At 43.1% G+C, this 27,965-nt stretch overlaps 1 protein-coding gene across 3 annotated transcripts in view; it reads left to right on the top strand.

Moving 5' to 3' along the window:
• The window catches only part of TAFA4 (TAFA chemokine like family member 4), a 156,409-nt gene that overhangs the window by 61,498 nt on the left and 66,946 nt on the right, over positions 1-27,965 (top strand). The window lies entirely within an intron of this gene.

Raw genomic sequence — 27,965 nt, 5'->3', positions numbered from 1 at the left:
CTCTGCCGGCGTCCTGTGGACCGCCCACCCCGGGGGTGTGCCCACTGTGTACTAATCCACAGCTCATCATGTGGCCTTTATGATTGGGTAGGAACATGATTTTTGTCTGTCTCCTTTCCAAGTCAAGAGTCCCTAAAGGGGAGACATGGGTACTTATTTTTGTTTCACAAGGTACCTAGAACAATTCAATTTTTTGGAAAAACCAACCAAATGAATGAGTATTGAATATCACAGGATGAAGAAAATTTATCAGGGCCTATCATCTCAGCTCTTCTGGGTATAAATGGGAAAGATTTTCCAGAGTTGCTTTCTGATAGTGAATAACAAATGTACCAAGATTATAAATGCTGTAGAATATTCGACTGTGAATGCCCCCCACAGGGGACTTCTTCCCTCTTAGTAGTGGACACGTAGGTTGCTCCAGCTCTCCACTGTCCCAAAACAAGAACAAAACAAGCAATAACAACAGAAATGGATTGGTGCTGATCCATGTAAATGTCCCTGTATGGATCTAGTCAGGAATTTCCCTGGGATATATGGACAGGAGATAAATGGGTTGTGGGGCAAGTGGTGCATACTTAAAGTTACTAACAGATGGCAGACCATGGTGGCCACTGTTCTTTACAGTCCCAGAAGCTGTGTGTGAGATGGCATCTTTGAAAGGAAGGAATTTGAAGGCAAAGAGTTTAGAACACAATTTCTGTGCAATCAGTTTCAGGGGCACAGCCCAGTGATTAGCATATATAATTAGCATATTGGATCAGGGAATGTGGTCCAATATGGGATGAAGCAGGGCTTAAACTATCTTTTGGAAAATTATTTGCAACCGCAGAATTCAAGCAAGTAGACATATGAGGGTTAATTTTGGTTTTGTAGTATCCTGAGCAAATCTGATAGTAGAAGTGCCTAGAAGGTGGGTTTCTGCCACTTGGCAACCGAATTATTCGATTGCCCTTTTGTTAGAGTGGCAAGTGTCCACACTGATGGGTGAGCGCCTCTTGCTAAACCTTTCACTGCTTTCTCTGCCCTGATGCGGTACAATTCAAGGTTGATGCATGGTTAGGAAGTTCTCTGCCTAAATTATTTCCATTATTTCCCGAGTCTCAGTCCATTAACTAACTTGGTCAAAAGGCCATGAAGAGAAATGGCATTCTCGAAATATTAGCATTTTACGGTGAATGCTAACTACTGTACATTTACAGCCGATTAAGTTTCACTCTCTCTATTTTATTATGGATTATGACAGGGATTTTGAGACTGAATTCTGTTAAATAATAAATAGAACCAGCAAGGTCATTTTCTACCTGACCAAAGGAAAACTTTGTGGCACGAAGACATGAATTAAGAAGCAGGTTTAGTTATGCGTCTCAGGGGAAGGGAGGGATTCAAGTTTTTCAGAATCCAACAGACTCAGAAAAACATTAAATGGATATTTGCAATGAAATGTAAATACTACCAATTATCTATTACTAGTGATTTGATGTATTGTTTTCCCACCAAAAATTTGATTAAAGTATAGTGTGAAGCAGAGTCTCCAACTAGTGGCCCACAGGTTATTTAGGGCCCACAGATGTGTTTCATTTGGCTCATTTTATGTTTAAAAAGTTTTTTAAAAATCGGTTGCATTTTTTTGAAAATTACGGGGTTACACATAAAAATCCAGATTTGGGGTAACCCTTGGTTTTTATTTCCTCTTTGTAATAGTTTGCTGTAGCTGACTGCTGACCTCCCCCAGCCTTTGGGGCATTTTTCATTCTCTTTGTCGCCTCCCTTCATTTACGTGGACTCCCTTCATCTTAATGATAAAAGCAGATGAATTTGAGAATCTTGACTCACATATTTCAAAATGAAGGTAAAAATAACCAGAAGATTTTATTTCAAGCTTCATGTATCTTTGTCATTTGATAGTTACAGTGGTTAAGAGTTTGGTCCCTGAACTCAGAATTGCCTGGAACAAGTACAATTCCACATAAGCTGTGTGACCTGAAGCAGATTGCTTAACCTCTCTGAACACTAGTTTCCTCAGTTAAATGAGACAGCAGTTGTATCTGCCTTATGAGGTTCCTGTGAGGATTCCATTTGCATCTGTGTGGATGTGTATCCATTAAATAGTCACACAGACACACATGCACACATTCACACAAACCACACAGAATAGTGCCTGGTACCTGTTAACCCATCAAGTCTTTTGTTACACAATTCAGTTGAAAAAGAAAATTTAGTTGGCAAAGAAGAGCATAGTTTCTTTTTTCCTGTCAGTTGGGAAAGGTAAGAAGTAATTTTGCTTCATACATTTCCTCAAAATGGTGGGGACAGTGGGTTGATAGTATTATTAACTCCATTCTAACATAGCTACAAGCACATCGTGAAAGCCGGTGAACACCATACTGTTCTTGATGTCCTTCCAAGCAGTGAGGCTGGAGGGGCTGGTATGTGTGTGCAGGATGCTGAGCCTTCCCACCATGCACACTGCTCATAGGAGCAAGTCTCGTCCCTCACCCGTGCGTCAGCCGGCTTTAGGTGATGGCATCGGGCCCCACCCGAGGAGCTGGGGTAATGTCCTCCCGACTGAGGCAGTGCAGGCGGTCCCACAGTCCTTGGTGGGGGGCAGCAGGATCGTCCTGTGGAGACAGTGCCTGGTGGGGCGGTTTGGTGTTTGATAAGCACATGGAATGTCAGAAATCAGATATAAATTACTGGATGATGGAGCTGGAGAGAAATTGGCCTGTTCTAGTCATCACACCCTCTCTTGACTAGAGTCAGAGCTGAATGTATTTCTCCAGCTGATAGGGCTTTTCCCCATTCCCCCCATTTTTCAAAAATGATGTTTACTTCCAAAGCTATTTAATGTGATGACTAAGTTCTATTTTTGAGTGGTTTTTGTCTCTGTAACAGTCAAGGAAAATTAATAACATTGAACCATATTATATATATATTTATATATGTGTGCATATATATATGCACACACACATATAAAATACCATAGTTTGTATGTATAACTATATATATTATATATACAACTGTATATTTACATCTCACAGTGTTGTTCTGTATAACTTATTTTTAGGGAATGTTAAATTAGTAAAGCAATCATAGTATGTAAAAGCCATTTTTAATTCCAGTGATTTGAAATCACTTTGATGGCAATTAAGAGCATTATCTGGGTGATTAAAGGTTGCTATCCGTGGGTTCTCATTAGCTAACATCTAACATCGTTTCCTGTTTATCCTCGTTTCCAATTAGTTCTGTACCTTAGGATACAGGCACTGTCTGGCCATCCTTGCAACACCCTATGTGTGCTTAATGTGCCTAGTGAATCAACAGGCTGCGATGTTCCTTTATTAAGGAGGACTTTGTCCTTTAGGTATGCTGTGTTATTAAACAGTTGTGCCACCAATAAATCTTTGAGTTCTCAGCCATGACTCCTTGGCATCATTTTGACAGTCTGCACAAATTAAAGGAAATCACTGAAGGCCCTTGTGAAAGGGATTCTGGTAGCTGTGTTTTGAACATGCAACAGGAGCATGGAAGCTGATAGTAGAGATGTTTAGGGAATTTAAGTTCAATTCAAGAAGAATGTTATTTCCATGATGATGAGTTTAATAGTAATAGTTATTATGGTATTATCAACATGCTCTGGGCCAAACCCTCTACTCTGTGCATGTCACTTTTGACTTTGTCCCGGATCCTGGTCATCTGTGTTGTTCATCCCCTCCTGTTTGCACCGAGGCTCAGATCCATTCAGTGAGTCGACCGACATACCGCAGCCAGCAGGTGGCAGAGCTGCAGCTGCACAGGCGCCAGTTTCCCTCCAGAGCCAATATCCTTCCCCTCAACGCCTCAGGGCTTCACCTGAGGTGAGAAGTGTCCCTGCTGTGTTCTGCCCTCGGCTGCATCTCCCTGAGAATGAGCTGGGTGTAATTATTATTTATTCCAGTCATGTGCAAGCTGGAAACTAAATGTTGGGTGGCACCTTTGTTCAGAGATCCAGACGTCTCCCCTTCTGCCTCACCATCCTTAGTTGGTAGCTTTTGCTGTCATGGTGGTGGGATGGCTGCTGTAGTTCTAGACCTCACCCTGCATTTCAGGCAGGAGACCAGGAGAGAGCAAAGGGAAGCATGTGCATGGTAGGTGCTGATTCTGGTCCTTTTTGTCAGGAAAACTGTGACTTTTCTGGAAACCATGCCCAGTAAAACCTGCTCACATTCATTGGTCTGAACAATGTCACATGACCACTCTGGGAAAAATTTGTGATTTTGATAGGAAGGAAGATGGGGTACAGGGTTTGGGGTTGGTATTGACTGGTGTCTGCCTGTCCACTCAATCTTCTTCAATGAATTGGCATTCATGTATAAGTGCATATAAACTCTCTAACACCAATGACATCTGCCCTACATAGTGTTTTTTCCCTATGAGTCAGTTTATCTTACCAATTTATTGGGATTCATCATAGAAAAAAAAATCTTTCCCCATTAGCTTTAAAGTACAAGTGTAACTTGAACTGTTCCTACCACATACCAAAATTCTGCTGATTTTACCCATTTTGCATAGAAATCCATCTAGACTATATTTTACTATTTCCTTCCTTCCTTTCTTTTTCTTCTGTAAATTGAAAGGTGTAGGACATAATTGACCTCTGGTGGCAGCTACTTGAGGAACACTAGTTTGGGGTTTTGCAGTAGCCCTCAGCGTAGTTCTTTTGTGATTTAGATTTTTTTTTCTGGCTCAGCTCTCATAGAGTCAGTCTCTTAAGCATCATTGTCAGTATACTGGCCCCTAAGAATGCCATTATCCCCCATTAAGATTTTTATTCTGTTGTGAGTTTGGGACGACGGTTGTTAGGACTGTATGTTAACTGAGATTGAACTGCTGTGCATCCACATAGGCACAAGTACAGTGTGGAGGTTTTGTGTTCCGAAGCAGTGAGTGAGTCTTAGCTCAGCAGAATGTTTCCTGTTCTGTTTTTCAAGATTGTTCCAGAAGTCTGAGGTCGTGGGAAAGTGGACTTCTGTGGTAGTGAAATTATCGTTCATCTCTTTGAAAAGTGCTTAGGAAGGGAAACAAACCAAAGCCCACAAAGAAAACAAAACCAGAGAGAAAAAGTATTAGAGGATCCTTGGTGATTTTTTTTTTTTTTTTTTTTTTTTTACTGAGACAAAGGAGAGGCAAAGATCATTCAGTTAGGAAGGCATTTAATCACACAACTCCAGGTGAGTTGTGTGAGATTCCACCAATTGTAAGCCTTGGTTTCTGCACGCAGGAGGCTACGAGAGCTCCTAAGACCATTTTGACAATTAGAGAAAATGCATATGGTTCTAGTATATTCTTCACAAAGCACATCATGTCACTGGCCTGCTTGGAGCCCTCTGGTGGCCTCCCACAATCCTCGGGAGAACGCCTGCGGTCCTCCCAGGAGCTCCCAGGCCCGGCCCGGCCCCTGGCGCCCCTCTGCCGTCCTCTCCTGCCATTCCCCTCTGGCCCGTTTTGCTCTGGACACACGGGCCTCCGTGCTCGTCCTTGGAGAACATTCTCACCTGAGGCTTGTGTTCACTCTGCCTCGGACCCTCTTCCATGTTCACACTCCCATGTCATCAAGGACTTTGCTGAAGTGCCCTCTCCCTGGTGGTCCCCTCTGCCACCCCATCACTCTCTCACCCCTTCCACCTGCTTCATGATTTTTTATGGAACTCGGAGTTATCTAACATCCTATTATAGTTTCATTTATTTAGTTTTCTACTGCTTGATATTTTGCTTGCTCTTTGAAAGAGAGTTTTCACAGTTATATCCCCTAAATAGTGCCTAACACATAGTAGGTGCACAGTATTTGATAAATCAGTGAAGGAGTTCTAAAATGTGAAACTGTCACTGTACCCCATTTATTTCCATATTCCCTGGACCCAGGAATATACTTAGCAATTGTAAGAGCAGTAACAGCTAATGTTTGTTGAGGTTTGTTATACTCCAGGCCCTGTTCCAAGTGCTTTGTAAGTAGTCATTTATTTAGAAAGCATTTGAGGCAGGTCATACTATTAGCTTTATTTGTACAAATGAGGAAACTGAGGCATGGTTGAGCAGCTAGCCCAAAGTTATGCAAGTAGTAAGTGAGGGTTCAGGGTGCATCAGACTTGGGCATCCCTCCATCTCTTAACCACCTCATTATACTGTCTTTACCTGTAGTAGGAACTCAATAAATATTTATTGCATTGAGATGAATAATTAATAAAGGGCCATATCATGGAAAACAGATGGGAAGAGACTAGAGGAAACTAGAGGGGGGCTAATTGTGTTGTATAAATTAGAGGTAGGATACGGATTAGTAAAGGGAATGGTACAGGGCAGGTAGAGGTCATGGCCCAGCCCCACCTCAGGGCAGAGGTGAGACTTGCCTGGGTTTTAAGAACACGTTGCCTCTGATAGAGAGACACAGTGGGCATTCCAGGGAAAATTAATAATACGTGGTAAATCATGCATTTAAAATATTACTAAAAATAGACTTGAAGTTAATAGAAAGAAGATGGATGTTATGGAGCCATACTTCCCTGTATTAAAAACACAACCGACTCATATATATTAACACTTGGAGATTTATTTTTAGAACACTAGCAGGGGAAAAAAATGTTTTTTTCCTTAACTCTGTGGTAGATAATAGTAATAATTAAGGCTAATAGATGTATAAACATTGTGACACTCCAAGTCGATATCTATTTGACATCATAAATTAAAGTATAATTTACTTATTCAGAAATCACATCGCTTCCTGCATTGTTACCATGTTCTTGCAAAAAGACTCAAGTGAATCACAAATGAACCTTCACAGTTCCTGTTTAGGAACCCTCTGTTTTCCTTTGAAGAGCGAAGAGTTTATTAAGGAGGAATTATTTCAGAACACTCTTAGACCCCAAAGGATCACCTCATCTGATCACGAATATGAGGTGAGGGAGGGCCTCTCTGGTTTTCTTCCCCAGCGCTTCCCAGAGCTGAGAGACTCAGTTTTGGCTAGTCCGCTATCTTTTTAGTAGATGACAATGCTAAGTTAAGGGTGATCTGATAGTGTTTGGGGCCTTCATTAATGAATTTCAGTGACTAAGGATCCAGGCTTAATAAATCTAAAAAGAAATTGATCATGGGGGTGTGTATTGCTTTGGATGATGAAGGTGAAGCTTAGCCAGTTCAATTCCACACTTTTAATTGGAGTTTTGGGAGGCCTGGTAAGTGACACCCCAATTCTAGGTCTGGACTGGTTGGGGGAGAGCTACGGAGTGGGGCCTCTGGAGGGAGGCGGTCCCTTGGGTGCTCCTAAAGCATGTTGGGAAGGTGCCTGCAGGTCTGTAGCCAGAGGGGCTTGCTGATGCTTCTCTCAGGAGTTAGATGCTTCTGTGCCTGTTGCTGCGCCCTTGCAGAGGAGTAGCCCTCCCAGGGCCCAGAGCTGACCGATGAGTGTCCAGTGGGAGTGTAAGGCCCAGAGAGGAAGGAAGGGGCTGGGCTGTTTATCCTCCCAAACTCGGTAATTCAGTGAGTCACTTCTCCTCAGAGGCCTGGTCCCTCCTCATACTACCTGGCATCAAACAATCCCCTCCCCTGAAATCAGCTCCTCCTTGTTTCCTTAGCTCCGTCTTGGCCTTACTGGGGCCTGAGACTGAACAGCTCGTGCTGCACCATCCGTTCTTTTCCTCTTCTTTTCATCAGGAGCTGAGACCTCGGATCTGGAATTCCCAGAGTGCAGTCCGCAGGCTCTTACGTGGGAACCGCCAAGGAGCTGTGAGAACGCACACTCCCGGGCTCCCACTCAGACACCTTGACCTGGCCTGGGCCTAGGACTCTGGATTTTTAAGACAGTCTCCTGGTTTTGAGGAGGCACACCAAAGTCTGCTCCCCCACCCTACAGGCTCCATCATGTCCTAGCTCCTGAGCCGTTTCCCTCCATTTCTGCTGCTCCCATCCTGGGGTCCAGCCCCACCTGCCTCTCCCCTGCCTGTCTCCCCACCTTCCATGCTACTATAGTAAGTTATATAGGTGAGTTTTGAAATCAGATAACCCTGTGTCTAGCCTACTCCAAAGTGTTTAGTATAAGTGAGTTGCATTTATTTGAAGGTATAGGAGCCTTCAATCATCTTTGGCAGGTAACAGAATTTGAAGAGGAAGGCATAGCTTCTGGTTGTTCTACAGTCAAAGAGGCAATTTTGTAGCCCAGTGGTAAATGGCAAGCAGCAAGCCAAACACCTTACCCTCCAGAAAGACTGGAGAACAGGGAGGGTGTGCACCAAGGGGGACCTCTTGTGGGCTGGGGAACAAGCCGTTCCACAGTGGATCCTCTGTGAGAAAACAGGCCGAGTGAGACATGTGAATAAATGTTGGGGTTTTGTGGAAGGACTGGTTTTACAGTTTAATGCTGTATAAGTAATGACCCCAAAACTTAGTGACTTAAAACAGCACTTGATTAAATGTCACAGTTGCAGATCAGGAATTGGGAGGAGTAGGAATTGGGGTCCCCTTGGTTGGGGGGTGGCTTTCCATGCAGACCAGGCGGCTTGGTGGGGTTCAGTCAGCATCTGGGCTGGTGCCAAGGAGTCCAGGTGGCCCCATTCATGGTCATCCTGCCGGGAAGGCAGGCCTCAGCTGGGCCCCTGCGTATGGAGTCCAAGGGCTCCAGAGCTAGCTTTTGAGTGGAAGCTGTGAAGTCTCTTCAGGCCTGGGCCCAGAAACTGGCCCAGTGTCATTTCTGCCATATCCGGTTATTCAAATCTGTCTCTTAAAACCTTCCTATTCAAAGGGAGGGACATGGACCCCATCACTCCTTCAGAGGAGCATCAAGGCCTTTGTGGCCATCTTTAATCTGCCATAACGAGTTACCACTACCTTTTAGATCAATCTCTTGGGGTTTGTTATAGAATTTAAGAGACCCGAAAAAAAGGAAGTCGGGTTTTTAAGCAAGAACCCGACTAGAATAGCTCAAGGAAGGTACCTAATGGGAAAAATGATATATGTGTTATATTCCTCAGCAGGAATTTTTATTGCTCCATTTCCCTGGAAGGGTAGTTTGTGCTAGAGGTAGGAACTTGGGAAAATTTTTAGGGACATGTATTTATTTTCCTCCATATGCACTTTTTTTTTTCAAGTTGGCATTCTCCTTACAAACTGTTCCAGTGAATCAGGTTGATTTCTGTTGGGTGACCTAATGAGGTAGAAAGGTGGCAGTCCGCTACATTCCGTGGACTCGGAGCTGTGCTTGTTCCTGCCCAAGACAGTCGTGCCTGAGAAAGTGGCAGCAGGTCTAGGGACCTCCACCTTGGAGCAGGGAGGGTGTAAGTGCAGGCTGTGTTTCTCTGGAGGTGGCAGTAGGAATTGTTGCCTGAGCCACTGTCCCTGGGTGGGAGATTTAAAGGGCCCAGGGGCTGTGGAGGGGATGGGGAAGTAATGCAATTAAATATGCTCGTCCATTTGGACCTTGAATCCAAGTTCACGGTACCATTGCCAGCATGTGCATGGAAAGGCTGAACAGTAGAATGAAAAGCCTGCTGAGAAAGTATCTGTTTTATTGTCCTAAGATACCTGCTTCTTAGGGAAAAGGAACACAGGTCACAGAAATTCCAGTTCCATCTTGTATTTAAAGGACCGAAGCTACAAAGGGAGACTATGATTTTTATTTGCTGACATATGACTGAAAGCAAAAATGTTTGATACGTAAGGTATGGCATCAGAAAATGCTGGACAGCTTAGTTTTGTGTGCGCTCCACTTAAAGGTGGGGAAGACAGATTTCCGCAGGTGTTGCAGGGTGGTAGAGTGGCAGTTAATGGTGCGGGCACAGGAGCCAGACTTCTCATGTTCAAGTCCTGGTCCTGCCATTGAATAGCTGTGGACACTTAGTTACTTAATCTTTCTGTACCTCACTTTCCCCCACTATAAAATGGGCTACTAATATTAGCATCCCCCTTTGAGTCTCATTGTGAAGATGAAATGCATTGTTGCATGTAAAGTGAACAAAGGGCTTGTTTAAAGCACTCCTCACTGTGAGCTGTAGTGTTTCTCTTTTCTAGAGATATCTGTGGCATTAATTCTTGACAAAAACCCAGGACTTCAGAATGTTTGATGAATTCTGCATGTGATTCACTTACTCTTTGGAGGAAAGGTTCAAAGCAGGAAGCACCTACAGAGGTGGTAAATGTTTCCAAAACATGCTGCACACCTGGGAAATTCATGTGGATTTTATGACCAAGTGATTTCATACCTTAGTGGGCTCAAATCTACTCATGTGGAACTGTGGCCTTTGAGAAGCCCGGTTCCCTTGAAATCCCTTCAGGACGTTGGTTGGAGGTGATAGCTCATGAGAGCCATGTCCTGGGACTCAGCTCTGGGGCTGGCAGCCTGGCGCTGTCAGGGAGGAAGGGCAGGAACAGTGCCAGACCGTCTGGAAGGACAGAGACTAATGCCAATGCACAGTTTTGTGGGTTTTTCCTTTTTGGTGTGTGTGTGGTGTGGCTTTTATTCTTTAAGATTACCTTCCTTTTTAGACTTATAAAGGAAGCTATGGAGGCCTTTGAAAAAGTGCCATTAGAGTTTGGCCCTGATTAAAGTGTTCCTGTCCCTCTGCAGAGATGGGCAGTGTGGGACAGGGCAACTCCAGGATTAGAAAGAAACTACACTCAGTTCAGTACTTTAGGAAATAATGGTAACTGTAGCCAGAGTTGCAGTTGTTGCTCAGTCGGGCCACTGTCGGGATGTAAGCCCAGCGTGGTGTCTGGCACTTGCAGTGACTCCAGATGCAGACTGCGAAAGGCTCCTCGGGCAGGAAGTGCTTTGCTGTTGACCCAGAAGGGCTGGGGCTCTGTTTTCCATTTTCCATGCCCTTGTTGGGTATGTGCGAATGGCATCAGCCAGCTTCTTAACTTGTGTCTTTGGATATTGAAGGAAACAGAATTTAAGAGTTTAAAATCTATTATTTTTTTTAAAGCCGTGTGTGTTCTATCTCTTGACCACTTCTTGGAGAGACTACTTACCTAGCCGGGCATGTGGTTTTTCTAAGACCGAGTAAGGGGCAAGACCTTGATTTCTGGCCAGGGAAGGTTTACTGATACAGCCCACGTTTGCCACAGGATTGTTCTGGTTCACTATCTCCATCTTTTCTTGAGACTTTAGCCTAAAAGAACAAAAGCATCTCCTTGGAGAAAAGTCAGTGTCACATCACAGCTTCTAGCCGAAACCAAGGGCGGTGAAGAGGGGAGTGTAAGGAGGCCACATTCCTCTCAGGCTTTCTGCCTGGGTGTTAAGTCTGTGGGCAGGGCTTCGTTCTCACTGAGGACCTCCCAGCCCGGCTCAGTGCCTCTGCCTATAGCTGGCGGTCTCTCTGGCCCCTGCCACGTCTAGCCAGCTCACAGAGGTGCTCTTTAGATGTTTCCCCTTAACTGTAACTCCAAAGACCCGACACTGCCTTCACACCGTGCTTTATAGTGAGGACTGACCGACCTCAAAGTCAGCGCGTCTAATAGACGCACGTGAAGGTGGAAAGCAGAGCGACAGGCCATCTGTCAGGGAAGGGAGGAGTTAGAAGGATTCTTCAAGAGGCTGGAGAGTATTTCTCAGTATGAAAAGGTTGTGAATCGCATCTGACTGTTAATGAAGCTTGAGTTGGTGCTGACTTTCCCAGGACCTGTCGGAACCATTTGCATTCACATCATGTAGAAAAACGTTCACTTCTGCCTTGACTATTAATATATGTGGCCTGAAGCCCATTTCATTATGAAAATTACTTGTGTTTGTTTTGGACAAGGTCCCCAACATTCTCAAAAGGTGGTAACGTTATACCCTGTGATGATAATTGAACTTGAGCAAATCTTGCCATATCTGAAAGAGGGGTGCACATTTCCCCACTTGATTCAGATCTCTGCGTGTCATCTTCCGTAGACCCCTTCTATGAAATGTTCTCTTTTACTGTGACTCTTTATTGCCTTATTATTTTTCCTAGAATTTAATTAATTGCTGTCTACATTTTTATTATATGTGTCCCTCTGCTTGAGAGCAGGGACTCTTGTGTGTTTTGCTTTCTGCTGTGGCCCCATCACCTAGGATGGGTCAGTGAACCACAGCCTGCAGGCCAAATGCAACCCGTGGCCTGTCTTTGTACTGCCTGAGAACCAAGAATAGTTCTTACATTTCTAAAGGGACAAAAAAGAGCCAAAAAAACCTGAAGGAATCATATGTGACAGAGACTATCTGTGGCCCACAAAGCCTAAAATACTGTCTGGCCCTTTAGAGAAAATGCCTGCCTACCCTGACCTTGGCCAGCATCTGGCTTTGGGCCCTCAACAAATTTTCATGCAACAAAGGAATGTTACTTGGTTCACTCAGTTTTGGACTTCCGTCTACCTAGAATGATGCCTTACAAACATCTGGTGTTCAGTATAGTTTCTTGAATAAGGCCATGAAGACATGAAAATAGACTCTTGTCACAAAAAATAATTGTGGTAAAATATTATTTTCACTCAGTGTTACAGGATTTAACCCATATGTAACCACCAGGAGTCATTGCTTTGCAGGAAACTGTTGCTGACAGATCTCTTGGTGGTATTTAAAGTATTCAGTGAAAAACATTAATAGCAATGGATGCACATGATGCTTGATTTTTGTCTCAACTCTACAGGGTATACAAGGGAATAAATATTCAGGCTATCTATCTATCTATCTATCTATCTATCTATCTATCTATCTATCAATTTTGGTATCCTTAATCTACAATTACATGAAGAACATTATGTTTACTAGGCTCCCCCCTTCACCAAGCCCCCCCCACAAAACCCTTCACAGTCACTGTTCATCAGCATAGTAAGATGTTGTAGAATCACTACTTGTCTTCTCTGTGTTGCGCAGCCCTCCCTGTGCCCCCCCCCACCACACACTATACATGCTAATCGTAAGGCCCCCTTTCTTTTTCCCCACCCTTATCCCTCCCTTCCCACCCATCCTCCCTGGTCCCTTTCCCTTTGGTAACTGTTAGTCCATTCATGGGTTCTGTGATTCTGCTGCTGTTTTGTTCCTTCAGTTTTTCTTTGTTCTTATACTCCACAGATGAGTGAAATCATTTGGTACTTGTCTTTCTCCACCTGGCTTATTTCACTGAGCATAATACCCTCTAGATCCATCCATGTTGTCGCAAATGGTAGGATTTGTTTTCTTCTTATGGCTGAATAATATTCCATTGTGTATATGTACCACATCTTCTTTATCCATTCATCTACTGATGGACATTTAGGTTGCTTCCATTTCTTGGCTATTGTAAATAGTGCTGCAGTAAACATAGGGGTGCATCTGTCTTTTTCAAACTGAGCTGCTGCATTCTTAGGGTAAATTCCTAGAAGTGGAATTCCTGGGTCAAATGGTATTTCTATTTTAAGCATTTTGAGGAACCTCCATACTGCTTTCCACAATGGTTGAACTAATTTACATTCCCACCAACAGTGTAGAAGGGTTCTCCTTTCTCCACAACCTTGCCAACATTTGTTGTTGTTTGTCTTTTGGATGGTGGTGATCCTCAGGCTATTACTCTTTTAAAGTAATGTTTCCAAAGTGACATCCCAGGGTCACTTCTGTCTGCCTCTCCTCAGGGGATACTTGTTTAAAAAATTTGGCTTCTGTGAACCCCATGTCAGACTCACTGAGTCAGAATCACTTAGAGGGAGGCCCAAGAGTTTGTATTTCTAACAAGCTCCATGTGTGATTTGATGTTCACTAAGGTGGGAAATCGTTATTCTGAACTCAGCTATTGGCTGGAGTGGTGGGAAGGGAAGGTTGCAATTTACCAAATTGGTGTGCCAGTGGGATGTGACCATTCCTTTCCAAGAGGTTAGTTAAGGGATGCAGAACTATGAGGTGGCAGCTCCAGTCTGAGTGTTTTTTCTACTTTACAAAGTAGATTCCATGTTAGGAATAAATCTTGCTTTGAAAGGACTACTAGACTGTAATCTCTATGAGGGCAGGAATTTTCTTTTTCTTTTTTTTTTATTGAGCACTTTTTATTTTTTTCATTGAAGTATAATTGATATACAATATTATATTGGTTTCAAGTATACAACACAGTGTTGAGGGCAGGAATTGTCATGTTTTGTTCTGTCTGTATCCTCACTGCCTAGAAGAGTATCTGAAACATAGTAGGTGCTCAATGAACATTTATTGACCAAATGGCTGTTTCATGACTTCCCACCTCTAATATTAGTATTTTTTAAAGAAGAGATTTCCAAGGGCCTCAACAGCAGAGTTAGTGAACCTGTGTAAGTCCTGGGACCCAGGTTTTTCTTTGTTCAGGCTCCATACTCAGAAGTTCACATAAGTTTGGTATGTACCATTTGTAGGAACCTAAATCATCACCTTGTGGCTTCATACTGGTATTACCCTTCTTAATTTTGAGTGTTTTCTCTGTCCTCAGCACTGGGGAAGAGGTTGTGTTTTGGCAAACCCTCTCAATTAATGGAGGAATCAAGGACTGTCTCTGGGGTAAGAGATGCCAGACAAACCCCATTTTCTTGCGATGGAGCATTCCTTGAAAACAAAATCAGCAGTCACTCCCAGGCCATCCGTCGGAAGCAATGGGGCCTGACAGACGAGTAAAACATCCTTTTCTTCTTCCTTCTCTCTGGTTTCTTGTTTTAGAATACTTAATAAGATTTAACAAATGAAACCTGCAGGCATTCCTGGAATGAGTTTCTTGGCAACAATATCGCATATTATTAGAAAGCGCACTGTAATTTGCACGTGGGTCTTCTGACATGGAGTGAAGGGCAGTTCAGTAGGTGTGTTTCAAACATCACAAATCGTTTTTAAGAGGGGTACGTGAAGAAGACAAATAAAACGACTGCCCTGAAATGGAATTTACTGAAGTAAAGATGCTGCCGAATGGCTGAGAGCCTGGCTTTGACGTGGAGGAGGCCGGAGGGAAGCAGAGTTTCAGAAGCTACCAGGAGACCTCTGCAGAAGTCATATAGATTTATTTATCATTTCTAAACATTCTTGCCCCCAGTGACCTCATTATGTCACCTGCAAGCCAACTTTGTACGTATGCAAGACTGCCATCTGACATCTGCCAAAAGAATATTCTGTCTGTGCTCGGCAGCTAACTTGACTAGCTTTCGTTAGATGGAGAAATCATGACTTTATACTTTTGGGGTTTGTTTATTTTTGATATTTATTATCCTCATGCCTTCTAGAAGCCAACCAGCAAGGAAGAAGTGTATTTGTTTCTGTTCTGTACCTCTGCCTCATTCATTCATTCATTCATTCATTCAAATACTTGAATGCCTCTCCTTCTGGGGAAGCAAAGTTTTTTCTCTCAGGAGCTTTCAATGCTAGTGAGCAGGGATAGACAACAAACAAACAAAAAAGTAAACATCCTGTGCTGGTGAGTTTCTAAGGAGAAAAATAACAAAGTCAACGGATTGGGAGAGCAGGGGAATAGGAAGGTAGTTATTTCAAATAGGGTCTTCAGGGAAGGCTTTACAGGGAGCTGCCATTTAGACAAAGGCCTGAGGATAACTGGGAGCAGGTGTTCCAGGTGGGGGGCACAGCCAACACAAAGACTTTGAGGGAGCAGGGAAGGGAGTAGATGGGAAGCTGGAGAGCTGAGTGGAGGGAATAGAGCCTTTCCCACCCCTGCCTGGGGATGTCGACGGTTTTGGGCCTCATCGCGAGGACTGGCTTCTCTCCTGAGCGAGATGCCAGACTGTGGGGATTTGGAGCAAGGGGAGACATTACCTGACTTTAAAGCATCATGCACATTGGTGTGTTGACATGTAGGGGGGTAAAGGCAGAAGCAGGGAGACCAGTTGGGAGGCTATGGAAATAAAATAATTCCTGGCAAGAAGTGTGATGGTGTGGATGAGGCAGAAGCAGTGGAAGTGAGAGGGTAAAAATACTGAGAAGTGGAACCAATGCAATTTTGCAGACAGGTGGAATGCAGATTGTGAGAGAGAGAGATCAAAGATGACGCCAGTGTTTTTGTCTTGGGTAACCAGAAGGAGGAAGTTGCTGTTTCCCAGAGAAGGGAGTGTATGAGGGCACAGGTGTGGGGTGTGGCTGTGGCAGAGGAAGCCAGGAGTTTGCTTTGGGCTATGTTGAGCTGAAATGCTTTCTCATTACTCCGTGAGGATGTCAGGAAGGCAGCGGGATGTGTGGTGAAGGTCACCTAGGAGGATTCAGAAGATGGTGGTACCATTAGCAATAGAAGTTAGTATTGCCTCTCTTACTTGGGTTGTATGAGCACAACAAAGCACGTTCTCGTCCATGTGTCTGAATTCAGAACCAAGTGACAAATAAAAGCAAAAAATTATGTCAGTAGAAGATTAAAACTGCAGTTTCATTGCTAATAAGGGCGGGTTTAGAGAACTTGGGCTTTTGGTCTGGGACAGAGTAGATTAGCTCACCCTTTACCCTGGAGTCAGGTGTGGTCCGGGGTCACTTTCAGGGGTAGAACCGAGCAGGTCAGAATGTTAGCCTGTGTGCAGGTAAGCAGGTCCTGACCGAGAGCCAATCACAGACCGACCTTCAAATGCCCACCTCCTCCTCCCTGAACCTGCCAGTCAGCCAATCGCCCAAGTATTTCCTCTTCCTCCAGAGAGGGGCTCCTGAGGTTTGGGTGGCGAGCATCAGCTCCAGCTAGTGGAGAATAGGATTCGTGAGTGCCTGCCACTCCCACCCATCTAACAGAATGCCAGATGCTTTACACTGATTGTTTCACATAATCATCCCATTTTAATCACCAAGGTACAGATGAGGCAGTTCAAGTTTAAAGATGTCACTTCAGCTGAGATCATGTAGCCTGAATAGGAAGACCAATGTGTGCACTGGATACCAATCTTTTATTTCCCTGCTACATTTTGTGAAGAAATGAACTGTGAAAAGGTGTCCTGTTATTTTATTTTATTTAACTATAGACGTGAAAGTGTTTCCTCCAGTTTCTGTCAATGGGCTGCTAAGAGTGCAGGTCAGTTAAGGAAACTTATTCAGTCACAAAAGAAATAAGAAAAATAGTTCTTGGAACCAAGTTACATATTTACACACAATTTATATAAGTAAAAAAGACCCCTGGATTAATCATTCTCAATTGACTTATTTTTAGGAAAACTTGTCTTTCACTTTTATTCCCAAGTGCTTGAATATTTTCGATATTCAAAATAATCTTTACATTGTGGAGGTTCCTTACACAGTCATGCTACTGTAAGTTTAGGTGCTGTATTTCATACAAAGTCAGCTTTCAGTCATGGAAAACTCTAGACGTTCTGCTCAATCAGTGAATCTGTGATGATTCTACATCTATATTCTCCATCTGCTAGATCTGCCATTATTCTTCAGTCTTCAGAAGGAATGTGGGTATTCAATCTTGAGTTTTCTCAGACTACTGATACTACTATATGGATCCTCCTTGACCTATGATGAAGCGACATCCCCATAAATTCGTCCTAAGTTAAAAATATGGTAAGTTCCAAAGTGCAGTTAGCACACCTTCCTACCATGAGAGCTTAGCCTGGCCACCCTTACAAGTGCTCAGAATACTTACATGAGTTGGGCAAACTCAGCTAACACAAGGCCTATTTTATAATAAAGTGTTGAACAGCTCATGTAATTATTGAATGCTGTACTGAAAGTAGAAAATAGTGGTTGTGTGGGGACAGCACAGGTGTAGGTGTATCGGTTGTTCATCCCTTGATTGTGGGGCTCATTGCCCTGCCCCACTCACGTCACAGCACTAGCCTGGGAAAAGATCCAAATTCACCAATTTGAAGTAGGATTTTTGATGAATGCATATTGACTTTGAACCATCATAAAGTGGAAAAATCCTGTTGAATTTTTTGGGAAATGTCCTCTGCCACCTCCTCCCATTTCTATCCAGATAATGGTCCCCTACTGTGATCCTGACCTCACATTAAGAGGAACACTTCTGCAGACTCCCTGAAATTATTTCATCTATTTCTGCCTTCTTATTATCTTCCTTTTATTTTTATTTTTATTTATTTATTTTTTTTTTTTTGAGAGGGCATCTCTCATATTTATTGATCAAATGGTTGTTAACAACAATAAAATTCAGTATAGGGGGGTCAATGCTCAATGTACAATCATTAATCCATCTCAAGCCTAATTCTCGTCAGTCTCCAATCTTCTGAAGCATAACGAACAAGTTCTTACATGGTGAACGAATTCTTACAGAGTGAATAAATTCTTACATGGTGAACAGTACAAGGGCATTCATCACAGAAACTTTCGGTTTTGATCATGCAATATGACCTATAAACCATCAGGTCAAATATGAATATTCATTTGATTTTTGTACTTGATTTATATGTTGATCCCACATTTCTCCTATTATTATTATTATTTTTATTTTTAATAAAATGCTGAAGTGGTAGGTAGATGCAAGATAAAGGTAGAAAACATAGTTTAGTGCTGTAAGAAGGCAAATATAGATGATCAGATGATCAGGTGTGTGCCTATGGACTAAGTATTAATCCAGGCTAGACAAGGGCAGCAAGACATCCACGGATGCAGAAGATTTCTCTCAAAGCAGGGGGGGTGAGGTTCTGAGCCTCACCTCTGTTGATCCCCAAATTCTCACCTGATGGCCCCCCTGCGACTGTGCCTGTCTTAGGTTGTTCCTCCCTTGAGGAATCTTACCCGTCTCTGGCTAACCAGTCATCTTCCGGGGCCATACAGGGAAATGTAAAGTTGGTAAGTGAGAGAGAAGCCATATTGTTTGCAAAGGTTAGCTTTTTACTTCTTTGCAGATTTATGCCCTGTGGCTTCTATGCCCAGCACTTGTCTCGAGGTATCTTTACCACCTGGAGGAATTATGATACTCGGTAAATTCGATATGAGGCACGAATTCTATTTAAGGTTTGTAATTAGGAAGGAAGAAGAAAAGCTATAGATGTAGCATATGAAGGAAACTTGGGAGGATTGATTATTTCTTTGACATATCTTCTTGTATAGTACCTTAAGTATGTATAGGTTTTAAACTACTAACTAATTTGCACACACATATTAACATAATAGGAATACGGTGACCTAAACAAAGCAAATCTATAATTACCAGCCATCTCCAGTGAAGCCAAGAAAACCATTTAGGCACCCTAGGCATTTGTGAAAATTTATCTATGATATGATGGATATTGTCCAACTGTACTTGAACCATCAGACAAATTAAAGCAGCCCATTTCTGGGATCTGTTCACATCCCATATGTTCTTTTAACCATAGATAGTCTATAGTCATGAGATTTTGGGGTGCTACAACTTGCACCCCTCCCAACTCCTGGTTGAGTTCCAACAGTACAGATCCAGTCAAATTCGTTGTCTCACTGTATGCACATGCCAGCCTAGACATCTCCCTCCTCCTTCTTATGGCAAGTCCAGGAGACGGTGGGCTGGATGCAGCCACAACCGCAGCATCGTCCGGATCCCTGTGGAGGCTTTTTGATGATCATCCCCCGGCACGAGTCCTCCAGAGAGTGCTGATGCCGGAAGCTCCTCCTCATATCGTATCTTAGTTCATTTTCTGGGTATCCAAGCTAGGCCTTGATCTTCTGCATAGAAACAAACAGACCCTTTGCCCACACTTTGACATGCCCTCTATACCACTGTGCAGAACTCCTTGGAGGTCAGCACACAGTAACTGCTTTTTTTTTTTTTTAATTAAGAGAAAGGAATATTATCAGAAAAGAGTACCTCCATAGCTGATCATCTGACACCCTTTAAGTGATCAACATTAAGGATATTTAAAGCATGCGTTGATCTTTGATTTACCAATAGTTTTATCCTGTTAAGGAGTAATCCCCCTTTTCTTTCTTTCTTTCTTTTTTTTTTTTTAAATTTTTAATCTACACTTACCTGAAGAATACTATGTTTACTATGCTCTCCCCTATATCAGGTCCCCCCTAACAACCACATTACGGTTACTGTCCATCAGCTTAGCAAAATGTGGTAGAGTCACTACTTGTCCTCTCTGTGTTGTGCAGCCCACCCTCCCCTTTCTCCCTCCCCCCATGCATGCTAATCTTAATACCCCCCTTCTTCTTCCCCCCCCTTATCCCTCCCTGCCCACCCATCCTCCCCAGTTCCTTTCCCTTTGGTACCTGTTAGTCCATTTTTGGGTTCTGTAATTCTGCTGCTGTTTTGTTCCTTCAGTTTTTCCTTTGTTCCTATACTCCTCAGATGAGTGAAATCATTTGGTATTTCTCTTTCTCCGCTTGGCTTATTTCACTGAGCATAATACTCTCCAGCTCCATCCATGTTGCTGCAAATGGTTGGATTTTTCCACTTCTTATGGCTGAGTAGTATTCCATTGTGTATATGTACCACATCTTCTTTATCCATTCATCTACAGATGGACATTTAGGTTGCTTCCAATTCTTGGCTATTGTAAATAGTGCTGCGATAAACATAGGAGTGCATCTGTCTTTCTCAAACTTGATTGCTGCGTTCTTAGGGTAAATTCCTAGGAGTGGAATTCCTGGGTCAAATGGTAGGTCTGTTTTGAGCATTTTGATGCACCTCCATACTGCTTTCCACAATGGTTGAACTAATTTACATTCCCACCAGCAGTGTAGGAGGGTTCCCCTTTCTCCACAGCCTCGCCAACATTTGTTGTTGTTTGTCTTTTGGATGGCAGCTATCCTTACTGGTGTGAGGTGATACCTCATTGTAGTTTTAATTTGCATTTCTCTGATAATTAGCGATGTGGAGCATCTTTTCATGTGTCTCTTGGCCATCTGTATTTCTTTTTTGGAGAACTGTCTGTTCAGTTCCTCTGCCCATTTTTTAATTGGGTTATTTGTTTTTTGTTTGTTGAGGCGTGTGAGCTCTTTATATATTCTGGACGTCAAGCCTTTATCAGATCTGTCATTTTCAAATATATTCTCCCATACTGTAGGGTTCCTTTTTGTTCTATTGATGGTGTCTTTCGCTGTACAGAAGCTTTTCAGCTTAATGTAGTCCCACTTGCTCATTTTTGCTGTTGTTTTCCTTGCCCGGGGAGATATGTTCAAGAAGAGATCACTCATGTTTATATCTAAGAGGTTTTTGCCTATGTTTTTTTCCAAGAGTTTAATGGTTTCGTGACTTACATTCAGGTCTTTGATCCATTTTGAGTTTACCTTTGTGTATGGGGTTAGACAATGGTCCAGTTTCATTCTCCTACATGTAGCTGTCCAGTTTTGCCAGCACCATCTGTTGAAGAGACTGTCATTTTGCCATTGTATGTCCATGGCTCCTTTATCAAATATTAATTGTCCATATATGTTTGGGTTAATTTCTGGGGTCTCTAATCTGTTCCATTGGTCTGTGGCTCTGTTCTTGTGCCAGTACCAAATTGTCTTGATTACTATGGCTTTGTAGTAGAGCTTGAAGTTGGGGAGTGAGATCCCCCCTACTTTATTCTTCTTTTTCAGGATTGCTTTGGCTATTCGGGGTCTTTGGTGTTTCCATATGAATTTTTGAATTATTTGTTCCAATTCATTGAAGAATGTTGCTGGTAATTTGAGAGGGATTGCATCAAATTTGTATATTGCTTTCGGCAGGATGGCCATTTTGACGATATTAATTCTTCCTAGCCATGAGCATGGGATGAGTTTCCATTTATTAGTGTCCCCTTTAATTTCTCTTAAGAGTGACTTGTAGTTTTCAGAGTATAAGTCTTTCACTTCCCTGGTTAGGTTTATTCCTAGGTATTTTATTCTTTTTGATGCAATGGTGAATGGAATTGTTTTCCTGATTTCTCTTTCTATTGATTCGTTGTTAGTGTATAGGAAAGCTACAGATTTCTGTGTGTTGATTTTGTATCCTGCAACTTTGCTGTATTCCGATATCAGTTCTAGTAGTTTTGGAGTGGAGTCTTTAGGGTTTTTTATGTACAGTATCATATCATCTGCAAATAGTGACAGTTTAACTTCTTCTTTACCAATCTGGATTCCTTGTATTTCTTTGTTTTGTCTGATTGCCGTGGCTAGGACCTCCAGTACTATGTTAAATAACAGTGGGGAGAGTGGGCATCCCTGTCTGGTTCCCGATCTCAGTGGAAATGCTTTCAGCTTCTCGCTGTTCAGTATAATGCTGGCTGTGGGTTTATCATATATGGCCTTTATTATGTTGAGGTACTTGCCCTCTATTCCCATTTTGATGAGAGTTTTTATCATGAATGGATGTTGAATTTTGTCAAATGCTTTTTCAGCATCTATGGAGATGATCATGTGGTTTTTGTCTTTCTTTTTGTTGATGTGGTGGATGATGTTGATGGATTTTCGAATGTTGTACCATCCTTGCATCCCTGGGATGAACCCCACTTGGTCATGGTGTATGATCCTTTTGATATACTGTTGAATTCTGTTTGCTAATATTTTATTGAGTATTTTTGCATCTACATTCATCAGGGATATTGGTCTGTAATTTTCTTTTTTGGTGGGGTCTTTTCCTGGTTTTGGTATTAGGGTGATGTTGGCTTCATAGAATGAGTTTGGGAGTATTCCCTCTTCTTCTATTTTGTGGAACACTTTAAGGAGAATGGGTATTATGTCTTCTCTGTGTGTCTGATAAAATTCCGAGGTAAATCCGTCCGGCCCCGGGGTTTTGTTCTTGGGTAGTTTTTTGATTACTGTTTCAATTTCTTTGCTTGTAATTGGTTTGTTTAACTTTTGTGTTTCTTCCTTGGTCAGTCTTGGGAGGTTGTATTTTTCTAGGAAGTTGTCCATTTCTTCTAGGTTTTCCAGCTTGTTGGCATATAGGTTTTCATAGTAGTCTTTAATAATTCTTTGTATTTCTGTGGAGTCTGTGGTGATTTTTCCATTCTCATTTCTGATTATGTTGATTTGTGTTGACTCTCTTTTTCTCTTAATAAGTTGGGCTAGAGGCTTATCTATTTTGTTTATTTTCTCAAAGAACCAGCTCTTGGTTTCGTTGATTTTTGCTATTGTTTTATTCTTCTCAATTTTGTTTATTTCTTCTCTGATCTTTATTATGTCCCTCCTTCTGCTGACTTTAGGCCTCATTTGTTCTTCTTTTTCCAGTTTTAATAGTTGTGATGTTAGACTATTCATTTGGGATTGTTCTTCCTTCTTCAAGTGTGCCTGGATTGCTATATACTTTCCTCTTAAGACTGCTTTCGCTGCATCCCACAGAAGTTGGGGCTTAGTGTTGTTGTTGTCATTTGTTTCTATATATTCCTTGATCTCTATTTTGATTTGTTCATTGATCCATTGATTATTTAGTAGCATGTTGTTAAGCCTCCATGTGTTTGTGAGCCTTTTTGTTTTCTTTGTAGAATTTATTTCTACTTTCATACCTTTGTGGTCTGAAAAATTGGTTGGTAGAATTTCAATATTGTGGAATTTACTGAGGCTCTTTTTGTGAGCTAGTATGTGGTCTATTCTGGAGAATGTTCCATGTGCACTTGAGAAGAATGTATATCCTGTTGCTTTTGGATGTAAAGTTCTATAGATGTCTATTAGGTCCATCTGTTCTAGTGTGTTGTTCAGTGCCTGTGTGTCTTTACTTATTTTCTGCCCGGTGGATCTATCCTTTGGGGTGAGTGGTGTGTTGAAGTCTCCTACAATGAATGCATTGCAGTCTATTTCCCTCTTTAGTTCTGTTAGTATTTGCTTCACATATGCTGGTGCTCCTGTATTGGGTGCATATATATTTAGAATGGTTATATCCTCTTGTTGGACTAAGCCCTTTATCATTATGTAGTGGCCTTCTTTATCTCTTGTTACTTTCTTTGTTTTGAAGTCTATTTTGTCTGATATTAGTACTGCAACCCCTGCTTTCTTCTCACTGTTGTTTGCCTGAAATATGTTTTTCCATCCCTTGACTTTTAGTCTATGCTTATCTTTGGGTTTAAGGTGAGTTTCTTGTAAGCAGCATATAGATGGGTCTTGCTTTTTTATCCATTCTATTACTCTATGTCTTTTGATTGGTGCATTAAGTCCATTTACATTTAGGGTGACTATTGAAAGATATGTACTTATTGCCATTGCAGGCTTTAGATTCGTGGTTACCAAAGGTTCAAGGTTAGCTTCTTTAGTATCTTACTGCCTAACTTAGCTCGCTTATTGAGCTGTTATATACACTGTCTGGAGAGTCTTTTCTTCTCTCCCTTCTTATTCCTCCTCCTCCATTCTTCATATGTTGTGTGTTTTGTTCTGTGCTCTTTTTAGGGGTGCTCCCATCTAGAGCAGTCCCTGTAGGATGCCCTGTAGAGGTGGTTTGTGGGAAGCAAATTCCCTCAGCTTTTGCTTGTCTGGGAATTGTTTGATCCCACCATCATATTTAAATGATAGTCGTGCTGGATACAGTATCCTTGGTTCAAGGCCCTTCTGTTTCATTGCATTAAGTATATCATGCCATTCTCTTCTGGCCTGTAGGGTTTCTGTTGAGAAGTCTGATGTTAGCCTGATTGGTTTTCCTTTATAGGTGACCTTTTTCTCTCTAGCTGCCTTTAAAACTCTTTCCTTGTCCTTGATCCTTGCCATTTTAATTATTATGTGTCTTGGTGTTGTCCTCCTTGGATCCTTTCTGTTGGGGGTTCTGTATAATTCCATGGTCTGTTCGATTATTTCCTCCCCCAGTTTGGGGAAGTTTTCAGCAATTATTTCTTCAAAGACCCTTTCTATCCCTTTTCCTCTTTCTTCCTCTTCTGGTATCCCTATAATACGAATGTTTTTCCTTTTGTATTGGTCACATATTTCTCTTAGTGTTGTTTCATTCTTGGAGATCCTTTTATCTCTCTCTATGTCAGCTTCTATACGTTCCTGTTCTCTGGCTTCTATTCCTTCAATGGCCTCTTGCATCTTATCCATTCTGCTTATAAATCCTTCCAGGGATTGTTTCATTTCTGTGATCTCTTTCCTGACATCTGTGATCTCCTTCCGGACTTCATCCCACTGCTCTTGCATTTTTCTCTGCATCTCATCCCATTGCTCTTGCATTTTTTTCTGCATCTCTGTCAGCATGTTCATGATTTTTATTTTGAATTCTTTTTCAGGAAGACTAGTTAGGTCTGTCTCCTTCTCAGGTGTTGTCTCTGTGATCTTTGTCTGCCTGTAGTTTTGCCTTTTCATGGTGATAGAGATAGTTTGCAGAGCTGGTACACGTGACCGCTGGAAGAGCTTCCCTTCTTGTTGGTTTGTAGCCTTTTCCTGGGAGAATAGCGACCTCTAGTGGCTTGTGCTGGGCAGCTGTGCGCAGACAGGGCTTCTGCTTCCTGCCCAGTTGCTTTGGGGTTTATCTCCGCTGTTGCTGTGGGCTTGGCCTGGCTGGGGCTGTTCCTCCAAAATGGTGGAGCCCCGTTGGAGGGGGAGCAGCCAGGAGACTATTTATCTCCGTAAGGGGCCTCTGTGCTCCCTGCTGCCCAGGGGGTTAGAGTGCCCAGAGATCCCCAGATTCCCTGCCTCTGGTCTAAGTGACCTGTCCTGCCCCTTTAAGATTTCCAAAAAGCACTCTCCAAACCAAAACAACAGCAGCAACAATGAGAGAGGGAACAGAAACAAAGAGAAAAAAAAAAGGAAAAAAAAGGAAAAAACAAGCGATTTTTTTTTGTCCTCAGGTGCCGGTCCCAGGCACCCGCTCACTGGTCCTGCCGCCCCGTCTCCCTAGCACCAGGGTCCCTGTCCTTTCAAGGCTTCCAAAAAGCACCCACCCACCGGTCCCGCAGGGAAGGAACGCTCAATATTCTTTGTCCTCAGGCACTGGTCCCACGCACCCGCTCACCAGTCCCGCCGCCCTGCCTCCCTAGCACCGGGGTCCCTGTCCCTTCAAGGCTTCCAAAAAGCACTCGGCAAAAAGAGAGAAAAAAAAAGGGGAAAAACGCGCGATTTCTTCCGTCCTCAGGTGCTGGTCTCAGGCACCCACCCACCGGTCCCACAGGGAAAAATGCGGGATATTCTTTGTCCTCAGGTGCCGGTCCCAGGCACCCGCTCACCAGTCCCGCCGCCCTGCCTCCCTAGCACCGGGGTCCCTGTCCCTTTTAGGCTTCCAAAAAGCACTCGCAGAAAAGAGAAAAAAAAAAGGGGAAAACGCACGATTTCCTCTGTCCTCAAGTGCCGGTCTCAGGCACCCGCCCACCGGTCCCACAGGGAAAAACGGGGGATATTCTTTGTCCTCAGGCGCCGGTCCCAGCCACCCGCTCACCAGTCCCGCCACCGTGCCTCCCTAGCACTGGGGTCCCCGTCCCTTCCAGGCTTCCAAAAAGCGCTTGCCAAAAAGAGAAAAAAAAAAAAAAAAGGGGAAAAACGCGCGACCTCCTCCGTCCTCAGGCACCGGTCTCAGGCACCCGCCCCCAGGTCTCGCAGGGAGAAACGCGGGATATTCTTTGTCCTCCAGCGCCGCTCCCAGGCACCTCCTCACCGGTCCCGCCACCCTGCCTCCCCGGCAACGGGGGCCCGTCCCTCTAAGGCTTCCAAAAAGCGCTCGCCAAAAAAAAAAAAAAAAACCGCTCCGGTTTCTCTCCACCCGCCGGGAGCCGGGGGGAGGGGCGCTCGGGTCCCGCCGGGCCGGGGCTTGTATCTTACCCCCTTCACAAGGCGCTGGGTTCTTGCAGGTGTGGATGTGGTCTGGATGTTGTCCTGTGTCCTGTGGTCTCTATTTTAGGAAGATTTTTCTTTGTTATATTTTCATAGCTCTATGTGTTTTTGGGAGGAGATTTCCACTGCTCTACTCACGCCGCCATCTTGGCTCCGCCCCCTCTTCCTTTTATTTTATGGATGAGAAAACTGGCTCTAGTCATGTTTTCCTGGTTACACAGGGAGTTTCAGAGCTGGCATCTCAAACTTAAGCCTTCCCATTCGAGGTCCAGTGTTCTGTTTTTCTTTATTTTATTTTTATTTCATTTTTTAATTGAAGTATAGTTAATATACAATATTATGTTGGTTTCAGCTGTGCACCATAGTGATTCAACAATTTTATACATTATGAAATGCTCACCACTGTCAGTATAGTTACCATCTCTCACCATACAAAGAAATTACAAGATTATTGGCTATATTCTGTCTGTGGTACTTCCATCCCTGTGACTAATTTATTTTATAATTTGAAGTTTGTACCTCTTTATGAACTTCACCTATTTCACCCACCCCTCCCCTCCCTCATGGAAACCAACAGTAGTTTTCAGTTCAAATAAAGCTCTTCCTTGATCAGGCCATAATTCTTAGCTGCTGTGTGTGTTTATGCCCGACAGCCCTCCTCACCTGCAAACGCTCTTCACTCTGCAGAGCACCCTGCCTGGCTGAAGGGCCTCCTGGTCTGATTTCTTCCCTTAGTAAGAGCCTTTGTGATATTGACCTTTAGCCTGGGGCACTTACCACGTCCTTCTCTGGCTCATTGCCACATTTGTACCAGATGATTTCAACTTACTCCCACTCATACCCCTTAGGTTGTCGACTGTTGGAGAGCAGGCATGCATTCCCAGCCCCAACCACATGCCCAATAGAATCCAAGATAAAGCCTTGCACAGAAGAGTACAGGAGGCCATTGCATTGACCTGCGATACCCTGTAGAAGGCCTCAGAGGTACTGAAATGCATTTCCTGCAAAGCTTGCATTTTCATTCTTAGGAGCTATACGGACTGGGTGTATTGACTGGTAAAGAAGCTGCTAGGTGAGCCTCTCCTTTCTGCTTGCATCCTACTCTGAAGTATGTCCATCAAGATAAGGTTAATACTGGATAAATAAAAATAAAATGTAGGCACTGACTGGGGACATGCCAATGAAGGCACCAGGCCCCCAAAAGCCATGAAAGAAAGGATTAAACTTTGCATCTAAGAGGCAGTGAGAGTGGGTTCAGAGAAATAGAACAGCAAGTCTGGAGGAAAGGGAATAAGGGCAGGTGGCCATGTGAAGCATCGGCACATAGTAGGCCTCCAGAGTAGCTGCTCTAGAGTCTGGGGACTAAGAAAACTGAATCCTGTTTCTGCACCTGCTGACTGTGTGATCTTGACCTCTGAACTTA

This window comes from Manis javanica, chromosome 3 (assembly GCF_040802235.1).
Source record: "Manis javanica isolate MJ-LG chromosome 3, MJ_LKY, whole genome shotgun sequence".
Taxonomy (NCBI): domain Eukaryota; kingdom Metazoa; phylum Chordata; class Mammalia; order Pholidota; family Manidae; genus Manis; species Manis javanica.
This window is presented reverse-complemented; position numbering and strand designations above follow the sequence as displayed.